Source organism: Neofelis nebulosa, chromosome 10 (genome assembly GCF_028018385.1).
Source record: "Neofelis nebulosa isolate mNeoNeb1 chromosome 10, mNeoNeb1.pri, whole genome shotgun sequence".
NCBI classification, from domain to species: domain Eukaryota; kingdom Metazoa; phylum Chordata; class Mammalia; order Carnivora; family Felidae; genus Neofelis; species Neofelis nebulosa.
In genome coordinates this window covers 110,481,155-110,499,330 of record NC_080791.1, presented here as the reverse complement: position 1 = coordinate 110,499,330, position 18,176 = coordinate 110,481,155, and positions in this window count along the sequence as shown.

Below are 18,176 nucleotides of genomic sequence, written 5' to 3'. Positions count from 1 at the left end.
AAATAGATATTAGATGTTAGATACTTCTTTTGGCCTGGGAGCGCTGTGGAAAATGACCGAGGCACCAAGGGTGCCAGGAACCGAGAACGTTTAGCACAGCGCTGGCACAGAGAAAGCTCTCAACCAACCTCAGTGAGTCCCTCACTGGACCCTGTGGCACCGCTTGCCCCGAGGACCCGCTGCCCCCTCTCTGGGCCTCGTACCAGGGAAGGTGGGTAAATCTATGATCTGTGACTCATGACAAAGGAGTCCCCCCCCCCCCCATCTTTTGCAAACCAACATAAGCCCGCTATCAGGTTGTCTTTGGCAGATTCTGGGGTCCTGCAGGCATGGAGGGCAGGGAAGGTGACAGCTATAGTAAGGGTCATAGGTCCCCACCTGCCACCCCCACCTCCGCCCCAGCCTCCCTACCAGGTGGCCTGCACACTCAGGCAGGTGAAGGGCCGGAAGCTCAGACTTTCACTGACAAGCAGACCCGGAAAGGGTCACGTTGTGTGACCTGTAGTCCAGGTGAGCGCCATCCCTCTGCCCTTCGAGACCCCCATCAGCATCTGTGTGGAAAGGAAGGTTCTCTGGCAGCAGATACGACAACATCCTCCCGGCAGGATTGCAGCTAAACTCCCGTCAGAGCTGGGCAATCAGACACTAGCCTCTGAATGCAGGGCTGGGTGCTATTCAGAGTGTGGACCCCTGGGTGTGCCGGGCAAGGGTGAGGGGGGGCGGGAATAGGTCTATAATTTGTCACCGTCCAAAGTCATTTCTTTCTTTCTCTCCCTCTTTCTTTTTTCTTTCTTTCTTTCTTTCTTTCTTTCTTTCTTTCTTTCTTCTTTCTTTCTTTCAGTTTATTTATTTTGAGAGAGACAGATGTTGCGAGCAGGGGAGGGGCAGAGAAAGAGGGAGAGAGAGAGAATCCCAAGCAGGCTCCGCATTGTCAATGCAGAGCCTGATGCTGGGCTTGAACTCATGAACCCTGAGATCATGACCTGAGCTGAAATCAAGAGTCAGATGCTTAAGTGACTGAGCCACCCAGGTGCCCCCAAAGTCATCTTTTTTTTTTTTTCAACGTTTTTAATTTATTTTTGGGACAGAGAGAGACAGAGCATGAACGAGGGAGGGGCAGAGAGCGAGGGAGACACAGAATCGGAAACAGGCTCCAGGCTCCGAGCCATCGGCCCAGAGCCCGACGCGGGGCTCGAACTCACGGACCGCGAGATCGTGACCTGGCTGAAGTCGGACGCTCAACCGACTGCGCCACCCAGGCGCCCCGTCATCTTTTTTTTTTTAGGATTTCAGGAATAGAATTTAGGGATTCATCGCTTACATACAACACCCAGTGCTCATGCCGACAAGCGCCCTCCTTAATGCCCATCCCCCATTTAGCCCATCCCCCCACCCAACACCCCTCGAGCAACCCTCCATTTGTTCTCTGTATTTAAGAGTCTCTTATGGTTTGTCTCCCTCTCTGATTTTACCTTATTTTTGCTTCCCTTCCCCTATGTTCATCTGTTTTGTTTCTTAAATTCCACATGAGTGAAATCATATATTTGCCTTTCTCTGACTGACTTATTTTGCTTTTAGTTCCATCCATATAGTTGCAAATGGCAAGATCTCATCCTTTTTATTCACCAAGTAGTATTCCATTGTTCTTTATCCATTTGTCAGTCGATGGACAGTTGGCTCTTTCCATACTTCATTTATTGTTGATAGCGCTGCTATAAACATTGGGGTACATGTGCCCCTTCGAATCAGCATTTCTGTATCCTTGGGATAAATACCGAGTAGTGCAATTGCTGGGTCGTAGGGTAGATCTATTTTTAATTTTCCTAAAGCCATTTCTAACATTTATCTCAATATTAGACAAGGACTCTAATTGGAACAGATTGGAAGGTGGCCCGGGAATATGGAGCAGCCACATGGGAGGGGTGCGTGGTTTCTGATCACGTTTCTCGTGCCTAGTGAGTTCCCCATTAAGAGACTTCACAGACCCCCTCGTTGCTCCTGGCACTTGGAGGAGACCCCCCCCTCAATGGCAGGCTGCCCCCATGACAAGCAAGACACAGAGCACCCAGGACAGGCAGTGGAATTGCTCGTGGCCGCAGACCCTTGTGGGCTGGGCTAAGTGAGCCATGACCTGTGCGTGCCCAGCCCCTTGGCATCTCCAGGTGTGGTCGTGAGGTACCATCATCCCTCGTCTCCATCCCTTCTGGATAAAGTGACTGGTGTGGTTTCTGGACCCCTGAGTGGAAGGAAGATCAGCAGGGCCATCACTGTCACCCCCCAACCCCACCTCCTCACACACCCCCCCCCCCCCCACCGCCAACAGCAGTTTGATTTTGTCAACCTGCACCAGGAAGGTTTTTAAATTAAATGACTCCGAGAATCTACAGTCCGGTTTATCTTTAATTTCTCGGTAGCAGGTTAGATAGCCTGAAATTCTCCTTCTTGGGAACACCTAAAGGTGCTGGCTAGAAAATAACCTGCTTTTTAAATACATAGCTGAGCTGTCAGGAAAGTAAGCAAAGTTCTCCAGGGCCCACGCTGAGGGCTGCGACCCTCACCAGGTAGGGGCTGGTGTTAAGGCCACGCGGAAAGCTGGACCGTGGAAAAGCGACACTTTTAGGGAAAGGGGTGGAAGAAATCCCACCCACAGACACAGGAAGACATAAGGAACTTTGGGCTCTGGGTGGGAAAAAAGTTTGCCTTGAGAGTTCTATGTTTTCAGGCACGCTTTCTGAAAGTTTGGAGTGCCTACCAAGGATTCACCCCATCCGTGTGGCCCAGGAGCCCCAACATTGAGAAATTAACATTAAAATTTCTTTTAATGTGGCTTGGTAGCATCCCTGGGGTTCCGGGCAAATACACTTGGAAAACCTCTCTGATGGCTCCCTGAGGCCCGGACACCCAAGATTTCTCACGTGAAGCCCCTCTGAGGCTGAGCTCACAGTCCAAAATTATAGAGCACGCGAGGAAACAAATCACAGTGAATGGAAGCTAAAAAACAGCAAAAGGAGGGATGCCTGGGTGGCTCAGTGGGTTGAGCATCTGACTCTTGATTTCAGCTCAGGTCACGATCTCATGGTTTATGGGACTGTGTGCTGAGCCTGCTTGGGATTCTCTCTCTCTCTCTCTCTCTCTGCCCCTCCCCTGCTCTCTCTCTGTCTCTCAAAAATAAGTAAATAAACAATTTTTTAAATGTTTATTTATTTTTGAGAGACAGGGTGCAAGTGAGGGAGGGGCAGAGAGAGAGGGAGACACAGAATCTGAAGGAGGATCTAGGCTCCGAGCTGTCAGCACAGAGCCCGACGCGGGGCTCGAACTCACAAACCGTGAGATCACGACCTGAACCGAAGTCGGATGCTCAACCGACTGAGCCACCCAGGTGCCTTTAAATTTTTATTTAAAAAATAAACATTTTTTAAAAGGCACCAAAAGGAGGGAGATTAGACACTCCTCCCTCCAAGCACCTCCCCCAACTACGAGAAAGAGGTGTGCACGACAGGTGCTTCTAGAAGCCTCCCAGCGATCTCTGTCCCTTGACCCGTCACACCTGTGACATCTCCTCCCCTTGGCTGTGGGATGGACCTAGCGATTTTCTTCTAACAGAACACGGCAGCGATGGGTGGAGTGCTAAGCTGGCCTCCAGGACTCCCAGGCCCTCCTCGTGAATGTGGGTGGGGTCTAGTGCTGGGAGAGCCCCCGGGATCAAGCTCCCCATCAGTTGCCTGTCGGGTAATCAGAAGGGAGATTACCTGAGTGGCCTTGAGCTGAGTCCTTTAAAAGAAGAACTCTGGGCAGAGAGGCTCTCTTGCTGGCCTGGAGGAAGACTGGCCGGGAGCTGAGAGAAAATGGGGACCTCAGGGCTGCAACCGGGGGGTACTGAACAGAGCCAACACCTTGATCGCAGCCTCCGATAGCAGAGGCACATAGGTACCCGTGGACACAGCATAAAATGTGTTAATCACATAGTAAGCGGTAAAAGGATTCCCCAAAGAGAAGGCTCGGTGGGTCTGGAATGAAACAAGAGTGAGTAGCAAGAGTGGCTTTGGATCTTGGCTGTGGTCAAGGGTGGAGCTCAGCTGGGGTGGGGGGTGGGGGGCGGCCCCGGGCAGACCGGGGCTTTTGTGATGTGAAGGGGACCCGCAAAGCTGCGGCGTCAATGAGAACGGGAGACATTCTGCTCAGTGAAAGAAGCTGGACACAAAAAAGCCACAGAGTGTAGGATCCCGTCTGTGTGAAATGTCCAGAAGAGCCAAGTCCCTGGAGACAGCGAGCAGATTTGTGGGTGCCGGGGCCCGGGAGGTGGGGAGAAGGAGTGATTGCTGATGGCTCTGGGGTTTCTTTCTGGAGCGATGGAAACGTTCTAAAAGTGGACAGTGAGGATGTGTACACAGCTCTGTGAATATACGAAAAGCCACTGAATTATATACACGAGGATCGTCCATTACAAGGATGAATTTCAGGATATGAGAATTATATCTCAGTCAAGCTGGTATTAAAAGGAAAGGAATAGGGGCACCTGGGTGGCTCAGTCGGTCAAGTGTCCGACTCTTGATTCTGACTCAGGTCATGATCTCACAGTCGTGAGATCGAGCCCTGAGTTGGGGCCTACCAAAGAGTCTCTCTCTCCCTCTCCTTCTGCCTCTCTCTGGCTCATGCATTCTCTCTCTCTCTCTCTCAAAAAAAAAAAAAAAAAATATATATATATATATATATATAATTAAAATAAATAATAAATAAAAGGAAAGGAATCTCACGTACAATTTAACAATGATTGAAAATTTGGGGATAATTGTAGGTCTATGCAGTGAGGGAAAATTACCTTCAATTAAAGTTTCTGGAAGGTTAGCAGGGTAGGCATTAATTAGAGAAGGCAGGGCCAGTTTGGCCCATGGTAAGCTCAACACTTGATTAGGGCCGTGGGCTGTAATTTTAGGTAGGCGTATACTTAACAGTTGACCCTTGAACCACATGGGCCCACCTATCTGTGGAGTTTTCACAGTACGGTGAAAATTGTAAATGTATTTTCTCCTCTTTATGGTTTTCTTAACCCTTTCTTTTGTCTAGCTTACTGTATTATAAGAACACAGTCCACCTAACACACAAAATATGTGTTAATAGTCTGTTTACATTATCCATGAAGCTTCCTGTCAACAGTAGCCTTTTAGCAGCTAAGTTTTGAGGGACTCAAAAGCTATACTCAAATTTGCAACAGTGTAGGGGGTCGGTGTCCCTAACACCCATGTTGCTCAAGGGCCAACTGTCATATTGTTTGGAGGGATTCTGGGTACAAGAGAAAAAAGAGGGGGGAGGTTGGGGCTCAAGGTCTGTTTTTGGAGGGATTTGAGGAGTGCTGTGATGTTTTCAAGGGCTATGGGCGGGGTGGAGCACCTATGGGGAAGGTGACACTGGAGTCACCCCCAGAATTCAGTCTGTCCGTTGGCAGGGACATGGTGGTCAGAGGGCAGCACCATTGGGAATGAATCTGACATCTAGGCACGAGTTAGCCGGAGGCAAGAGTAATCTCGTTGGAATCTGGAATATAATAATTTGAGCCAAACGTATTACCTTTAGGCATAGAGCCGTATTGGTCAGGGAGGCACAAAGATGGATGAATGTCATGGGCTAATGAGTCAGTCACCCCACCCCGCGGCGGTAGTATTCCTGCTGTGGATTAAGGAGCCCAAGGGTGCCCACATTCTGTTGGTACCGCTTCCAGTATTTTAGAACGACTCCGTTTGCTAATAACACGAACATTTAGAGGCATGAAGGTCAGAGGCCGTCTGTGGGTGCAGTCTGTCATTTTGGAGGCCTTTTGTTGTAAAGCGTGACTCCCTTTTAATTTTGAAAGAGGGTTGGGGCACCTGGGTGGCTCAGTCGGTTGAGCGTCCGACTTTGGCTCAGGTCATGATCTCGCGGTCCGTGGGTTCGAGCCCCGCGTGGGGCTCTGTGCTGACAGCTTGGAGCCCGGAGCCTACTTCTCATTCTGTGTCTCCCTCTCTCTCTGCCCCCTCTACTACTCACACTCTGTCTCTCTCTCTCAAAAATAAATAAACATTAATTGTGACAGATGATCAGTTGAAGAATTCCAAGATTGTGTCTTGTTGGAATGGATTTATTATCTTAGATTCTAGGAGGCTGTGGCCCCTACAGAATATTGAATAACTCAAACGATCTTGGATGGCAATGGGGCCGAGAGATGGTCCATGAGTATTTCAAACCTGAGTGGAATCCCCCAAAGGATGGCAGGAACAGCCAGAGCTGAGCAGATGCATTTTTATGCAATGGCCTGAGCGCCTGGAAGCCCTGACCTGGAATAAGCATTGTTTGGGGACCTTGGTTAATATTTGCGTGTCCGGGAGGACTTGGGAACACCTCCTACTGGAACACACTTTATGATATGCCAATTTTAACTCTTAACTGTCCCGTGAGAGGTTTTCATTGGGATCGTAATTGTGCCTTTTGTATTTTTGGTAAATCTTGCAGCTTAGGTAAGTGGATGTCCTCAGGATATCAAAGGTAGGCGTCGAGCCCTCTTGAAATTTATAATTAGAGGGTCACGTTCAAAGGATTCCCCTTGGGCCTCAATCTGGTCTTTTTCCCTTAAAGGGTGAGAGTAAGGCTGCGGATGTGGAAATTTTCCCAAGTGTTTTGTTCAAGAGATGAGTCTTTGGGGGGGTGCTGGTTGGCTCAGTGGTTAGAGCACGTGACTCTTGACCTCGGGGTCATCAGTTGGAGCCCCACATTGGGTGTAGAGATTACATAAACAAACAAACAAATAAATAAACTTTTAAAAAATGTTTATTTATTTTCAAGAGAGAGGGGGCAGGGAGGGGCAGAAAGAGAGGGAGACGCAGAATCCAAAAAAGGCTCCAGGCTCTGAGCTGTCAGCACAGAGCCCGATGCGGGGCTTGAACTCACGAACCACGAGATCATTACTTGAGCCAAAGTTGGACACTTAACTGACTGAGCCACCCAGATGCCCCAAAGGTGGGCTAAAATTTTTTTAAAACAAATTGTTTTAATGTTTATTTATTTATTGTTGAGAGGCAAAGACAGAGCGTGAGCATGGGAGGGGCACAGAGAGAGGGAGACACAGAATCCAAAGCAGGCTCTGGGCTCTGAGCTGTCAGCACAGAGCCCGACGCGGGACTCAAACTCACAAACTGTGAGATCACGACCTGAGCCGAAGTCAGATGCCCAACCGACTGAGCCACCCAGGCGCCCCGCTAAGCTTTTTGAAAAAGAGAGAGGGGAGGTGCCTGGGTGGCTCAGTCAGTTAAGCGGTTAAATGTCCGGCTCTTGATTTTGGCTCCATGATTTCATGGTTCACAAGATCGAGCCCCATGCTGGGATGCTGTCTTTCCCTCTCTCTCTCTGCCCCCCTCCTCCTCCTCCTCTCTCTCTCTCTCAATAAATCAATAAACTTTTTTAAAAAGAGAGCGATGAGACTTTTGTATTTTGAAAGAAGGTAAGACCTTCTGATACTTGTTGAAGTTGGAAAGCTTGGGACAGGTTGAGTTGTTTTGTGTCGCATATTGGGCATTTCGAGGTTACCCAAGTAGTTCTGTTTTTTTGGTGGCCCATCCATTAGCACAGGCTGGGGAGTCAGAGTCAGGAAAAGTGCATTGACGTCCCTGGTCGGCCAGGGTGCACTCCGCAGCCAAGAACAGCCCACACTTCAGCCAACCGAGGTGCCCGTGGGCCCCACGTTTGATCGGGGAGGGCCCGATGTCTCCAGAGGGCTCCCTCACCAGAGCTTCAAAGTGCACGAAGCCCCTTTCTTGTTTGCTTGCTTATTCCCGGGGGCTCCCAAAGTGGCTACCGACCCTGGGAGAGGGGTGGCCTCCCCTGGCATCAGTCTCTGGCAAGGGACCAAGGATTGCACGGGGAATACGCCGATGACCCAGATAAGGCTTTATCCTACAGATGTCACCTGTACTGTAGCAAGGAGGCTTTCGGCTAAATTGAGCCCATGTTGAACCTCCACGGCCCAGACGTAATGGACACCTGTCTGGAGGGTAATGAGCTCATTTCCCATAGGGCCCAATGTGCGGCCAGCGGTTGGTTTAATGGGGTGTGGGAGCTGCCGGTGGCAGCTTTTCACACGAGAAACCCGTGGGCAGCCGTCCTGAGCCGCTCATGCCTCTCAGGGGCACGAGCAAGGTCTGGTCGAGAAAGGAGTGCTCGGAGGGCATCGAGGAAGTGCTTGTGGCGTAGCCGGTGGTGCAGCAGGTCAAGCTGACCCACAAGGCCAAGGTCAAGGCCCGGCTGATTTGACTGGTAAGGACACAATGAGCCACTTTTGGGTTTAAGGTCGACTACTTGCACAGACAGTGAGACGGGGACTAAGCCACAGCTGCCGGCTCCCTGTGGTCCCTGTCACATGTACCAAAAAGCAGGCCTTGAAACCAAAGGGGCCAGGGGACTGTAAGGCGCGTGGTGGGGTGCCCCGCGGCTGAGAGCCCGTGCCAGGCTGCAGCCGAGTGTCTTATGTCCCGCAGCTCTCTCCTGAGGAGGCCGGTCAGAGGCCTCCGAATAGTATTTTTGTCTTCGCCTGTAGTAACTTTATCTTAGCTTTTTGTAACTCAGGATAGTTTAGGGGCCCTTCTATTGATACACTTTTTTTTTTTATTCTGCAGGAAGTCCCCAAGTGGATCAGAATACAGCAGTGCAGTGAGGGCAGCCACACAACAGAAGCACCTTGACCTTGGGGAGCGCTGGTGAAGCAAGGCCCGCGGAAGCACCAGGCTCCAGACGTCGCCGCGTCACGCTCACGCCCCGGCGACCACCCCGGGGCCCAACCACCCTTTCCAGGCAGCTCTTGGGAAAGGTGGGGGTCGGTGCCTGGCTGCGACCTGTGACCATTCCCATTCTTCTCTCCGATGGATGGCTCAGCACTGCCAGGGTGCGGTCCGGGGTCAGGATCCTCAGGATCTGTTTCTTTGCATGCTTTCTCAACCCCGTCTGGGGCCTGGCCCTGGACCTTTCCCCCATCGTTACGTCTGGCTTCAACCAGCTAGAGGTAAGGCAGAGGCTGGGTAAGATCCGATGGAACCAACGGAAAGGGCAGCGCCTGGAGCACAGACGTGCCAGCAATTTCCTGAGCCTGCCCAAGCCCACCACCCGTGGGTTCCCGTGGAGCGAGCCCAGTGAGTATGCTGCCAGAAGAAAGACCCATCGTCTGTGATCATCGTCCGGCCGCCCCGTTCACAGCACGAAGCGGGATGCCCGTGTGCAGGCTTGGGTTTCCACGACTTGAAATTTGGCTTGAAATTTCTACCAAGGGAGAAGGGGGCTGCACGGGGGCTTTCTTACCAGGCTGGCCAGATGTAGGGCCAAAGGGAGAAGGGGGCTTGAAAGCTATCAGTGGCCAAAACGATAGGCATTCTGTTGTGGGCAGGGGAAGGGAGATCCCGGGGGGCCACTGGTTCACAACAATTCCCAAATCCAGGCTGACAAAATCCGCCCTTGAGAGACCCTGAGCCAGAGGGCCCAGCGAAGCTGTAGTGGGATTCCCGACCCAGGGAAACTGTGATCGTAAGTGATGGTTTTTTAAGGCACTGAGTTTGGGGGTAATTTGTTAATGCAGTAGCAGATAATTCATCCAGATTTTGATACCTGGAAAGAGAGTGCTACCATAATAAATAGCTAAAAGCAAGAGGGTGGTTTTTGAACTGGCCAGCGGGTGCAGCCCGGAAAGATTTGGGGATCATGTTAGAGAAAGTCTAAATTGCCTTGAACAGACTGTTGGTCAAAATCTGGACTTTGAGAACAGTGTCAGTGGGGGCTCCAAAGGAAGTGAAGAATGTGTTATTGGATGTGGAAAAAGGGTGATTCTTGGGGCGCCTGGGGGGCTCAGTCGGTTGAGCGTCCGGCTGCGGCTCAGGTCATGATCTCACGGTTTGTGGGTTCGAGCCCCGCGTCGGGCTCTGTGCTGACAGCTTGGAGCCTGGAGCCTGCTTCGGATGCCATGTCTCCCTCTCTCTCTGCCCCTCCCCGGCTTGGGCTCTGTCTCTGTCTCTGTCTCTCTCTCTAAAATAAACAACCGTTAAAAAGGAAAAAAAGAAAAAGAAGAAGGTGATTCTTGTGATGTGGTGGCAGAAAGCTCAGTGACAGGGGTATCCGTCGCTATGTGAAAAGTGGACAATGTGCCTGAAGAATTTCAGGCAAAGTGCTGAAGGCAGTGTCTGCTTTCTTCCTGGCGCTTTTGGTAAAATGCAAGAGGAGAGACACATGGAGGGGAGGACTGTCGTACAAAACAGTCTTTCCAAGGCACAGGGGACCAGAGGAAAAATAGACAAACTAGGCTTGATGAAAAATTTTAAATTCTGTGCATCAAAAGACACTATCCGTAGAGTAAAGGGAAACATTTGCAAAACGTGCGTCTGATGATATGCAGAGGACAATATACGGAATATACAGAGGACACCTGAGACCCAACAACAGCAAGATCGACAACTGGATTCAAAGTGGACACAGGGCTTGACTGGACATGTCCTCAGAGATGACAGCCAGATGGCCGATACATACGTGAAAAGATGAAATGAAATTACCATATGATCCAGCCCTGTGTCTGAGTATGTACCCAAAAGAATGGAAAGCAGGGGCTCGAAGACTTACTATGTTTGTCGCAGCATGACTCACAATAGCCACAATGTGGAAACAACTCAAGGGGCCATTGACCCATGAATGGATAAGCAAAATGTGGTCCATCCATGCAATGGAACTGTGAAAACCACTCAGTTGCAAGCGTGCGCGCCCTCGCGTTAACGAGGAAGGATGATTCAGAGGACCAAGACCCAGAAAGCAGAGCCAAGAGCCATGGAGAATTCTTCCTGGACCGAGGAACCTGATGGAGGAATTTCCAACATTTTGCTGGCTGGATTTCAGCGCGGCTTTGGGTCAGTTCCGGTCTACTGTGCCTCTCATTTTCTTGCTCTGTGAACAGGAATGTCGGCTGCGGTTGTCCCACACGGACGTCTCAGTGCACCTCAGGCTACAGTTAGGGCAATAGAGTTCTAGTCGTCTCACTGCTTACAATGCAGATAACCCACTTCCAAACTCCCTCCCATGGCTGCTGGGTTGAATCCCTCCCATGGCTGTTGGCAGGCTCTGGTTCCTTGTGGGCTGTTGGGTTGAAGGTCTCAGCTTCTTACTGGCTGTGGTCCCAGAGGCTACCTTCAGTTCCTGCCACGAGGGCCTTTCCATAGAACAGCTCACAACATGGCAGCTGGCTTCATTAGAGTAAATGAACGAGAAGAACCGAAAAGAGCATGAACAAATGGGGTCATAGTCTTTCACTTTTGTGGAGGTGAAATTCAAATAACATACAACTAACCATTTTAAAGATGGGATTCAGTGGTATTTTCTGCATTGTGATTGCGACAACCACCTCTGTCTAGATTCAAAGATTTCATCACTCCAGAGCAACACCCTGTACCCATTAAGCAATCACTCCTGAAGCACTGAAAGATCCCCAACAAGGCCATGGCCACATGCAGCTTATTCACCGCTCCAGCTATGCCCAGTGTGTGCCAAAGCACAAGGCCATTAAGAAGTTCACCATTCGGGGCACCTGGGTGGCTCAGTCGGTTAAGTGTCCGACTCTTGGTTTCGGCTCAGGTCATGATCTCACGGTTTGGTGAGTTCGAGCCCCACATCGGGCTTAAGATTCTCTCTCCCTCTCTCTCCGCCCCTCCCCCACTCACACTGTCTCTGTCTCTCTCAAATGAAAGAAAAAAATTAAAAAGAATATTAAAAAAAAAAAAGAAGTTCATCATTCAAAACTTAGCAGAAGCTGCAGTCATCAGGGACACTTCCGAAGCAAGTGTCTTTGATGTTTATGCGCTTCCCAAGCTGCATGCGAAACTACATTACTGCGTGAATTGTGCCATTCAGGGCAAGGTTGTCAGGAATCATTCGTGTAAAGCCCAGAAGGACTAAACACTCACCCCAATTTAGACCTGTGGGTGCTGCCACATGACCTCTGCCAAAGCCCACGTAAATCCTTAAGGAATGGAGGGGGGGAAGCTAGTCCTCTGGGGGGGGGGAGATGCAAATTATACTAAAAAATATTGTTTTCTAATCCATGGACATGGGCTGTCTTTCCAGTTATTTATATCTTAATTTCGTTGAGCAATGTTTTGCAGTTCAGTGTAAAAGTCTTTCCCCGTCCTTGGTTAAATTTATTCCTAAGTATTTTATTCTTTTGATTTTTTTTTTTCAACGTTTTTTATTTATTTTTGGGACAGAGAGAGACAGAGCATGACCGGGGGAGGGGCAGAGAGAGAGGGAGACACAGAATCGGAAACAGGCTCCAGGCTCCGAGCCATCAGCCCAGAGCCTGACGCGGGGCTCGAACTCACGGACCGCGAGATCGTGACCTGGCTGAAGTCGGACGCTTAACCGACTGCGCCACCCAGGCGCCCCTATTCTTTTGGATGCTATTGTAAATGGAATTGTTTTCTTCGTTTCCTTTTCAGATTGTTCATCGCTGGTCCATAGAAACACAACTGATTTTTCAGTGTTGATTTTGTACTGTGCAACTCTGCTGACTTTGTTTATTAGCACTGGTAAAGTGTGTGTGTGTGTGTGTGTGTGTGTGTGTGTGTTTGAGATTTTTATAAACAGAATTATATAAAAATAAAATTCTGCAAATAAAAAATGTATCACTTCCTACTTTCTGATTCGAATGCCTTTTATTATTTTTTTCTTGCCAGACTTTCAGGAAAATATGGAACAGCAGCAGTGAAAGCAGCCGTCCTTGTCTTGTGCCTGATCTTAAGGGGAAAACTCTCAGTCTTTCACCCCTGAGTATGAAGTTAGCTGTGGGTTTTTCATCAGTGCGTTTTACCATGTTAAGAAAGGTCCCTTCAATTCCTAGTTTGCCAAGTGGTTTTGATTGTGAAAGGGTGTTGAATTTGTCATTTTTTATATCTATGGATATGAACGTGCTTTTTCCCCTTTTATTCATGTGGCATATTTATTCATTGTTTTTCTCACGTCGAATCACCTTTGCCTTTCTGGGATACATCCTACTAAGTCACAATGCTTTCAGCGTTCTGTGACTCACAATCCTTTATAGTCCAGTCTTATAAATGATATCGCATCACCTTTGCTCTAGTCTCTTCTCTAGAGACAAGTCTCCATACTCAGCGGGAGAAGATTACACAATGGCATAAGTACCTGGGGGCAGAGCTCAGGGAAGTCATCTTAGAAGCTGTTACCTTCAGATTTATTATACAATATCTCAGATCTTTCACACATATATATGACAAGAACAACAACAAAGAATGGACCAACTGGGTTTATAGATAGAGTTTGACCAACTACTCAAGGACTAGGTAATCACAAACTTATTTGCATTGTCCAGTGAACAAAGAATGGGGGGGGGGGTGCTCTTTAATTTACTTGATAAAGCGAGTCCATCCTTGACACCAAAAACAGAAAAAGATAGCAAGGCCAATCACATGTGTGACCTGAGATGCAAAAGATTAGCCAACGTAATCTTTCAGTATGTAAAAACCAAATTTTTTTTCTAATACAACTCCCCATATTCATTTATTAAAGGAGAAAAGGCACATGCTCATTTCAACAGACGAAGAGAAAATATTTGATGAAATTCAATATCCACCCATGATTTAAAATAAACAAAATAAACAAGTTTTCTGACCAAGGGAGTATAGAAAGCCTTCCAAAGAAAGGTAAAGAAATCTTCCAAAAATGTACAGCAAACATTATACTCAAAGATGAATCATGATTCACAGGCCATTAAGGACAAGAACTAGACAATAATTCCCTCAGTCATTTGCTTCTATTCAACATCGTACTGGAGGTCCGATGCACACAGTAAAACTAGAAAAACCGGGGCGCCTGGGTGGCTTGGTCGGTTAAGCATCCGACTTCAGCTCAGGTCATGACCTCGCGGTCCGTGAGTTCGAGCCCCGCATCGGGCTCTGTGCTGACAGCTCGGAGCCTGGAGCCTGCTTCCGATTCTGTGTCTCCCTCTCTCTCTGCTCCTCCCCTGTTCATGCTCTGTCTCTCTCTGTCTCAAAATAAATAAATAAATAAATAAACCTTAAAAAAAATTAAAAAAAAAACCTAGAAAACCCAATGAAGTATAAGAATTGAAAAGGAAGAAACAAATCTGTCCATCTCTACAGTTTTTGTTTGTTTGTTTTAGTTTTTGAAGTTTATTCATTTATTTTCAGAGAGAGAGAGAGAGAGAGAGAGAGCACATGGGGGAGGAGCAGAGAGAGAGAGGGAGAGAGAGAGAATCCCAAACAGGCTCCACACCATCAGCACAGAGCCCAATGTGGGGCTCGAACTCCTGAAACCGTGAGCTTGTGACCTGAGCCGAGACCAAGAGTTGTCACTCAACCGACTGAGCCCCCCAGGTGTCCCAATTTCTACAGGTTTTATCTTCACTTACATGAAAACCTCAATATTATTAGAACTGGCAATGAAAATAAGATTAATACAAAGAAGTAAACTGCATTCCCATCCTCCTACACAATTTTAGTAAAGGGCAAAAGATTTATACGATCTGAAGAGAAACCAGAGTTTCTACACAATTTTAGAAAGTATAATTTTTAGGGGCGCCTGGGTGGCACAGTTGGTTAAGCAACCAACTGTCGATATTTCGACTCAGGTCATGATCTCACGGTACAAGCCCTGCATTGGGCTCTGTGCTGACAGTGCAGAGCCTGCTTCAGATCGTCTCTCTCCTTCTCTCTCTCTGCCCCTCCCCTGCTCTCTCGCTCTCCATCTCAAAACAAAATGAACGTTTAAAAAATTTAGAAAAAATAAAATAATTTTTAGAGTAGCAATAAAAAGAAGCTCCCTAGGTGTTCATTTAACTAAAGATGTGCTAGTGGACGGGCGCCTGGGTGGCTCAGTTGGTTAAACGCCCAACTCTTGATTTAGGCTCAGGTCATGATCTCAAGGTCATTAGATGGAGTCCTGAGTAGGCTACCGTGCTGTGTCGTGGAGTCTGCTTGGGATTCTGTCTCTTCCCCACTCTCTGCCCCTCCCCCACTCATTCTCTCTCTCTCTCTCTCTCAAATATAAATAAACATTTTTAGAAAATGCTAAAGAAAAAGATGTGGTAGTGAAAAAAATTACAATATTATATTGAAAGACATTAACAAAGAGCTAAAGCACTGGAGAGATATACCATATTAATGGATGGGAAGATTCACAAAATAATTTAAATTCATCCAAAATGATCTATAAATGTAAATACTTTCAGTCAAGACCCCCACGGAAATTTTCATGGAATTTGATGAGCTGATTCTAATATGTTTATGGAAAACAAACAGGCCAAGATAATTTGAAAGAAAAATGAGGTAGGGAAATTTGTCCTACTAGATTTCAAGACTTTTTATTAACGTATAGCATTTAAGACAGTATAGTATTGGTATAGGGATAGAGAAATAAATAAATCAATGAAATAGAGTACAGAACCCAGAAACAGATTGACTACAAATAATATGTCATCCAGCCAGTTGCTAAAACAGCTAGTTATATTTACGGGAAAAAATTAAATTAGATATCTCCCTCACACAAATCACAAAAGTAAATAAATTCTAGCAGAACTTAATGTGGAAAGCTGACTTTGGGAAGAAAACACACCCCCCCCCCAAGCCTCCCAACTTTTTTTTTTTTTTAAAGTTTATTTATTTTTGAGACAGAGAGAGACAGAGCATGAAGGGGGGAGGGGCAGAGAGAGAAGGAGACACAGAATTGGAAGCAGGCTCCAGGCTCTGAGCCATCAGCCCAGAGCCCGACGCGGGGCTCGAACTCACAGACCGCGAGATCGTGACCTGAGCCGAAGTCGGACGCTTAACCGACTGCGCCACCCAGGCGCCCCCAAGCTTCCCAACTTTTAAAATGACCTTAGAGTAGAGAAACATTTCTTACACAAGGGATAAAAAGCACAAATCCTAACGTAGAAATAAACTGTACTACATTGTCAAACCCTCCAGCCAGAGATTAGTGAGACCACATTGTTAATGTCCTCCAGTCAGAGATCAGTGAGGACACGTTTATCTTTGAACACGTTGGATTTATTGCTTTGGGGACCACGGAGAACTGAAAAGTGCCTCAACAGAGGGTGCTAGAGAAGACCTACAGGATTTGTGTTTATGTCAAGTCATTTGGAGGAGGTTGGAGGAAGCTGGGCTTTGCTCTGGATCGAGGGCTGTTAGAGCAGGGATCTTTCTACGATCGGGTATCGGAACCAATCCTACCTGTATGGAGTGCAGACGAACGTGAGGGCTGAACTGCTATGGGTCCACAGCAGTCACGCACATCAGCCAGGATACGGGAGTGTGCAGCCGTTATTGTGGTTTGGACAATGTTCACGCCTCTTGGTGTTCAGTCGTGTTTATGGAGTCTTGTTTCGTCCTAAACCATCAAGGCTGCAGCACGTCTTTGATTCTGCTGTTCTGAGGACTCGTTCACGTTCAACAGAAGAACAACAAGTCCTGGCTGGTAGGGCCAACCCAGCTCCTAGATGTCGGGGCTTGGTCTTCTCTTCCTCAACACCAAATTAAAATCTAATCTACAAAGGGTGCCCTAAACAAGCTGCCAGCTCAGAGAAGATAGGCTCGAGATATATACTTGGCTTCCACCCAGCTTGTGGGGAGCTGAGAAGTCATCATTCCCCCTTAACCACAAGACTAAACAAACAGAGGCGTCAACAACTCTTCTTGGATCCACCACAGAAGTGAAATCACAGTGCAAAGTGCCGCCCCCAGAATCGGGGAGACAGACAGGGGGATACAGAGAAATACAACTTACGAGAGCAGAAACAGCCCCGATGAAAAGCAACTTCCGTGGGAACTGGAGCCAGCCCGGGAAAACCTGCACGGTAATCAGCGACTTTGCTGGAGGCTCAGTGTGGACAACTCTGAGAGTGAAAAACTCCGGGGGGATCCAGTCACGGGGGACCCTTCCTCCTTTTAGGAGTTTTACCTCCAGGAGTTCGACCAGGTCCTTAGAGTGAGCATGGGAGAAAAATCTGCTCTGGCGGGGGGAGAGGAAAGGGAACAATTCCCAAACACTCCAGAGCTTTCTGATCTTCGCAAGGCCCGCCCTCAGGAGAAACCGTTTTACCTGAGCGTAACCTCTGGGGTTTCACCGAGGTCTTCCTCTTGGGGAAAGGGAAAAAGTCAACTCTAGCCATCCTGCCGCATCTATAAGGAGGGGAAAAAGTGGAGAAGCACTCAAGTTCAGAGGAAGGGCACAGGCTCACCAAGACTGAGATCCACCCACAGGACGGCGGCCCGGCTCCCCTCCCGGCACGTTACCGGGACGCTTCCAAAGGCCTGTTTGCCACAGTCACTTTTACCCAGTGCGTCACGTCCGCCTTCCAAAAAAAAGATTACAGGAGGAGTTAAGATGGGGAAGCAGCATGGAGACCCTCAGTTTGTCTCGTCCCTGAAATGCAGCTAGATCAGCACCAAACCATTTTTCACACCTAGGAAACTTACCCGAGGGTTAACACCACGACCGCGTAACTTGAGCCACAGAGCTCAGCAGGCACGTGGTGCGGAGAGGGGACCTGGGCTCAATACCACCAGCGTTCTATAAACAGTCGAGCACAGAGTGTGCAGTTCCGGAGTCCAGCGCCTGCTCGTTCTCTGGTGAGGAAGCCGGGCAAATCGCCAGGAGCAGGCGGCGGGGTCTGAGGGGTCCACGTGCCACACGGGGAGAAGCGGTCCCCCTGCTTGGAGGGCATTGGGTAGAGGCCACACAGCCTGCCCACCGGTAAAGGTCCCAGCGGACCCTGGAGAGCAGCCGTGTTTGCTGCTCAGACAGAGGTGGCCAGAGTGCGGTGAAACCTGGCACTGGCTGAGCGTCGGGATTTGCCTTGATCTCTGAAGCTCTGACGCTGTCCAACCGCACATTTTCCGGGGGATGTTGGCCCTGGGCCGTTGCCCAGCAAGACCTTCCCCCCCAGGAAGGCAGTGTGGGTTCAGGCCACAGGGGTCTCTGAAGCGCACAACCTCATCTGAGATAAAACTCTGGAGGGTGGTGCCACCCGGCAGGCGGACAGCTTGGACACAGACAGGGTAGAGGGGTGGAGTGGGCAAAGGCCTGCGACAAAGGAGGGGTGCTTGATCGCTGGTAGGTGAGAACCCGGAGTTCCCGTGTTTCTGAGATCAAGGAGC